We start from the raw sequence: 5,703 nt of genomic DNA on the forward strand, positions 1-5,703 counted from the left end.
CTCTAGCTGCATATGTAGCAGAGGATGGCCTAGTCGGTCATCAATGGGAGGAGAGGCCCTTGGTCCTGTGAAGGCTCTATGCCTCAGTATAGGGGAATGCCAGGACCAGAAATCGGAGTGGGTGGGATGGGGAGAAAGGGGAGGGGGCAGGGGATAGGGGATAGGGGATTTTTGGAGGGGAAACTAGGAAAGGGGATAACATTTGAAATGTAAATAAAGAAAATATCTAATATAAATATATATTTATTTAAAATATTACAAACATCTTTATAATATTTAGACTTAACTCTTGATTGCTCTTCCCCTTACTACTTTTGTTCTACTAAACTTGAATAAAATATAAATACCTACTTTTAACTTTATAATAAAATAAAATAAAATATAAATTTCTTTCCACATGAATGCTGGAGTTCGAGGATAAAGCTAACCCTGAATAAACACAAGTATACCTCCAAGCAGGCGCCCTGAGCAGCTCACCCCCCACAGCAGTCACGACAGAGCAGAAACAAGCCCAGGCTGCAAAGCACAGGGCATAGTGGTCCACCTGCTCTGATGCTGTGCAGCAGTGGCCCGAGGAAGACTAGGGAGTGGGGAGGGAAGTCTTCCTCACCCCTGACCACCCTTGCTCCTTAAGTCTTGACAGAGACAGAGCCGAGCCTTCTGTGAATCTGCTTGGAATTTAGCACACAGAAAGTCTTGTGAGAGTGGGCTATTGATCCCATAGGTTCATTATTAGTTTTCCCAAAGAGTCTTTTACTCAGTACTCTTTCAAATTAGCTGTAGAACTGTAGATCTATCTTCTAGCCCCCTTATGATTTTATAGACTCAAACCTCTTTTTTTATCTTCTTGTTAAATTTAAGTGGTTCTCAACCTGTGGGTCTTGGCTCACTAAGTGCCATGGGGGTCCCATGACCATCAGAAAAGACAGAGATTTACATCACAAATCATAACAGTACTAAAATTAGTTATGAAGTAGCAACAAAAATAATTTCATGGTAAGGAGTCCCAGCGTGGTTCAGGCTGAACATCTCTGGTATAATCTAAGGACTCGGGGTACTTGGATGTTAGCTACTGGAAGAACTTGTCTTAAAAACAAATACCAACCCCTAAAAACACAAGGCCCCAAACATACTTGAGAGTGGCTCCACCTTACAGCATGACTTAGCCATCACTGACTAGAGCTGGATCTCCTATAGTCACAATGCAAATCAGAGCTGCAGGACCTGAGTGTTGGAGGGAGGGAGACAGCAGAGCTCAGCCTGCTGCTGTTGACTCACATCACTGTTGTCTACTGCAAACTCGCTTACTTTCAAGTATTAACAATGAATTACATTGTTAAAACACTATATTGCTTAATTTGTTTTAATTAATAAAAAAATCTGCAGATGCCAGTGTGACAGAAATTTTATATATTTGCCTTAGAACCACAGGACAACACTGACTAGAGGCAAATATGGTGACTTCAGTGAGAGCACTCGTAATTCAGCGGCTCCCTTTACAGCGGCTTTCTCCTTTAACTTCAAGTGCTTCTTCTGCCAGTTCCTGAACTCACTGTACACAGATGCAGGCTCAGCCTTGCCTTCCTCTGCATTCCACTCTACACTTCTCACACCACACACTGCCCTTCCTGCCTGCCTGTCTGCGGAGCACAAGGGCAACTACATCTGGCTTTATATTTCTGCATTAAGGGCGTAGCTTAGGGAAAAGATGGCTCAGTGGTTAAGAACACTGGCTTCCAGAGGATCTGGGTTCAGTTCCCAGCACCCACATGGCAGCTCACACTGTCTGTTAACTCCAGTTCCAGGAAATCTGGCACCCTCACACCAATGCACCTAGAATTAAAATTAAACAATTAAAAAAACAAAACCCCATAGTTTAACAGCTTTCCTCTGAAGGGGACATTCTTTCCCACACCAATGAGTACCTGCTACTGCTGGTTCTCACCTGCTTACAATGTTACATCCCTCTGATGCTCTTCCATTATAAACACAGGAGATGACACAAAACCAACAGACAAAGCTGCGAGAACAATTAGCTTTCCCTCCAATCACAGCTCTTTGAGGCTTTAAAGCAGTCTGAACTCATTAGCCATGTAAGTTTTTAGCTCAGCTGCACAAAACCTTTCGACTTCTTGTCACTTTCTCACAATTCCTTAACGTTTTTAGACTATTGGAATAAAATTCTCTTTTGCCAATAGAAAAAAACTGTACATGTTTCTAACTGCTGAGTTAATACTGATTCTCAGCCATGCTGATCTAGTGCTCTCTCTCTCTCTCTCTCTCTCTGTCTCTCTCTCTCTCTGTCTCTCTCTCTCTGTCTGTCTCTCTCTCTCTCTGTCTCTCTCTCTGTCTCTCTCTCTCTGTCTCTCTCTCTCTGTCTCTGTCTCTCTCTGTCTCTCTGTCTCTCTGTCTCTCTGTCTCTCTGTCTCTCTCTCTCTCTCTCTCTCTCTCTCTCTCTCTCTCTTGTGTGTGTGTGTGAGTGAGTGTGTGAACGAGCGCATGCGTGCCTATCACCTAGGTCCAACCCATCAGTGCACACCGTGGCCACTGGAGCCCTGCAGTACCATGGCCATGAGGAAGAACACTGTCCACTACGTTTGAATATATGCTGCATTCACCTGAAAAATGATTCTTGGTGTTTTGCTGTCCTAACAAGAATGCATGATCTTATTTTTCATAAAAATCAAAGTTTTTAAAACCATGTCTGGCTAATATTTTGAGCATGAAAAAGTTTTATTTCTTATTTAAGCACTGACTCATTTTTTGAAATTTGAAAATAGAATTATACACAGCTTCAAACAAGGCAGAATGCCTTCTGCAGTTACCAAATAAGATATGCCAAGAAATAAAGGAAAATCTTATGACCTAACAAATCACATCAATTCTATTTTTATTTAAAAAAAAAACTAAAAATTTGTTGCTGATTAGAATATATATATATATATATATATATATATATATATATGTGTGTGTGTGTGTGTGTGTGTGTGTGTGTGTGTGTGGAGGAATTTTTAAAATATAAATGAAATTTAAAGGTTCATGATTCCAAAAATGCAAATGACTAAACTTGGGATCAAATCTGGCATCTCAAACCAAGGAGTGTACAGGGAGGGACCCATAGCTCCAGTACATAGGTGGCAGAGGATGGCCTGGTCTGACATCAATGGGAGGGGAGAGGCCCTTGGTCCTGGGGAGGTGAGATGCCCCAGTGTAGAGGGTCATCACAAATAAATTGTATGAAGACATCACAACACAAATATTCAAGTGGAAGTAGCTACTGTGAAATTCACTGTATTGATACTGCTATGCAAAGCATAAGATGCTCTAGAGCCTTTAAAATAAAAGATGCAGTAGGAGGTCCAGACAACTAAAGGATAATTTCCAATGTGGTTTATTAGATACCAGAATATGGCACCAATGGACAAGCACAGGAGCAATCTTAGAAACTGTTAAGTGATGAGAACAAAAGGTGTGGGAAGGTTTCTCTGAGTTCAAGCATGTGCAGCTGATGATCAGAAACAATACAGTCCAGAGACTGTTGGAAAGCACAGGAACAGGCTGTTGCTGCCCAAGAACCAGACTCGGGAAACACAGAATTCCGTGGGGGCCGGGATTATTTTCTATTTAAAATCTATCACCTGGACATGCTGGAACATCTCAGATCAGAAGTCTGACACACAATCAGTAAGACCAAACTACCAAATTTACAGTGACAAGCAAACACTTAGGACAGCGGCCAAGTGAGACTTCTCCATCAAAATCAATGGGTACTGGTGGAGTTTGTGCACATGAGGAAAGCTTCCCATTGTGTCGGCTTCCCTGGACTCTGTTCAGGGCATCGGTTCATATCGGAAGATAGTCAGTCTCTGAGGGCTGCAACTGAACTTACTTAGTTCATGCTTTAATTTTTCTAACAAGCACATGCTATTTATGTAGGTCAGCATGAGAACTGAACATTTTAAATATCAAATGAGAGGTGAAAAACTTTTTCCATTATGAAAACTAGAGATTAGTATTTATGTTCATCTAAACCAGAGGCTGAATCCTCTTAGCTTGGATCTAAGGTTTACTTCAGCCGAGGCTGTGTTTTCATGCCCGTAAGAAATGAGATTTTTGAGTGGGGAGGCCTGGCAGGGGTGTAATGGGGCATCCTCTTGGAGATGGGGGCTGGGGGGTGAGGGGGAGAATGGGATGAGGAACTGTGGTAGGGCGGACTAGGAGGGGGACAATGACTGGACTGTAAAAAAATAAAAGTAATAATAAAAAAACAAGAAAAGCCCCAGGAAGCGGTTTATGGCCAAAATGATATACACCACAAAGGGTTATCTCTGAACTTCAGTGAATGTCATACCAAAATTCGTCATGTGGATGCTCATGCAACCTTGAGTGATGGTGTAGTGGTACAGGGCATGGGCTTGCTGTCTAACAGTGGACAGCCTGAGAGGAAGATTATGCAAACCTTTGTTCTGGCTCCAGAAGGATCTGTTCCAAATAAAATTTATGTTCACAATGATATGTTTCGTTATGAAGATGAAGTATTTGGTGATTCTGAACCAGAACTTGATGAAGAGTCAGAAGATGAAGTGGAAGAGGAGCAAGAAGACAGGCAGCCGTCTCCTGAACCTGTGCGAGAGAATGCTAACAGCGCTTACTATAATGCACACCCCGTGACTAATGGCATAGAGGAGACGTTAGAAGAATCCTCTCATGAACCTGAACCTGAGCCAGAATCTGAAACAAAGACTGAAGAGCTGAAACCACAAGTGGAGGAGAAACACTTAGAAGAGCTAGAGGAGAAGTCGGCCACTCCTCCTCCTGATGAGCCTGCTTCTCTGCCTAAAGAACCGCCAAAGCCAAGGGTTGACGCTAAGCCAGAAATTCAGTCTCAGCCACCACGTGTACGTGAACAGCGACCTCGAGAGCGACCTGGTTTCCCTCCTCGAGGACCAAGGCCAGGCAGAGGAGATGTGGAGCAGAATGACTCTGACAACCGGAGAATAATTCACTATCCAGACAGTCATCAGCTTTTCATTGGTAACTTGCCTCATGATACTGATGAAAATGAACTGAAAGAATTCTTTATGAGTTTTGGAAACATTGTGGCACTTCGCATCAATACCGAGTGTTGGGGGAAAACTTCCAATTTTTGGTTTTGTGGGTTTTGATGACTCTGAACCAGTTCAGAGAATCTTAATTGCAAAACCAATTATGTTTTGAGGAGAAGTACGTTTAAATGTGGAAGAGAAAAAAACAAGAGCTGCCAGAGAGCGAGAAACCAGAGGTGGTGGCGATGACCACAGGGATATCAGGCGCAATGATCGGGGTGGTCCACGTGGAATTGTGGGTGGTGGAATGGTGCGTGATCACGATGGAAGAGGGCCACCTCCACGAGGTGGCATGACACAGAAACTTGGTTCTGGAAGAGGAACCAGGCAAATGGAAGGTTGCTTCACAGGACAGCGTCGTTGAAGTTCCACTGTTGGCAAAGTTTTGGCAGTGGTACCTAACTCATCGTGTTTGCATTCTTGTTAAGTTTTTTTGGCTTTGGAATGTGACACAGCCTTTTTGATCATTTCTTTGATGTGAAAAGCATCTTTTGGTTATCAGTTAAATTGAGGTGGACATTATTTCCCCAATTTCACAACAGGATTCATATTGTTAATTTATAAAGCTAGACTTGGAGAATTAAGGACTGAGAAATGA

General features: G+C 42.6%; 1 protein-coding gene and 1 pseudogene across 3 annotated transcripts in view; one reads left to right on the top strand and one right to left on the bottom strand.

Moving 5' to 3' along the window:
* The window catches only part of Mrps28 (mitochondrial ribosomal protein S28), a 109,947-nt gene that overhangs the window by 10,605 nt on the left and 93,639 nt on the right, over positions 1-5,703 (bottom strand). The window lies entirely within an intron of this gene.
* LOC110319758 lies at positions 2,500-5,697 on the top strand (annotated as a pseudogene). Its single transcript, XR_002380421.1, has 2 exons — positions 2,500-2,560; positions 4,273-5,697. The product of XR_002380421.1 is annotated as a ras GTPase-activating protein-binding protein 2 pseudogene (transcript).

This window comes from Mus pahari, chromosome 4, assembly GCF_900095145.1.
Source record: "Mus pahari chromosome 4, PAHARI_EIJ_v1.1, whole genome shotgun sequence".
NCBI classification, from domain to species: domain Eukaryota; kingdom Metazoa; phylum Chordata; class Mammalia; order Rodentia; family Muridae; genus Mus; species Mus pahari.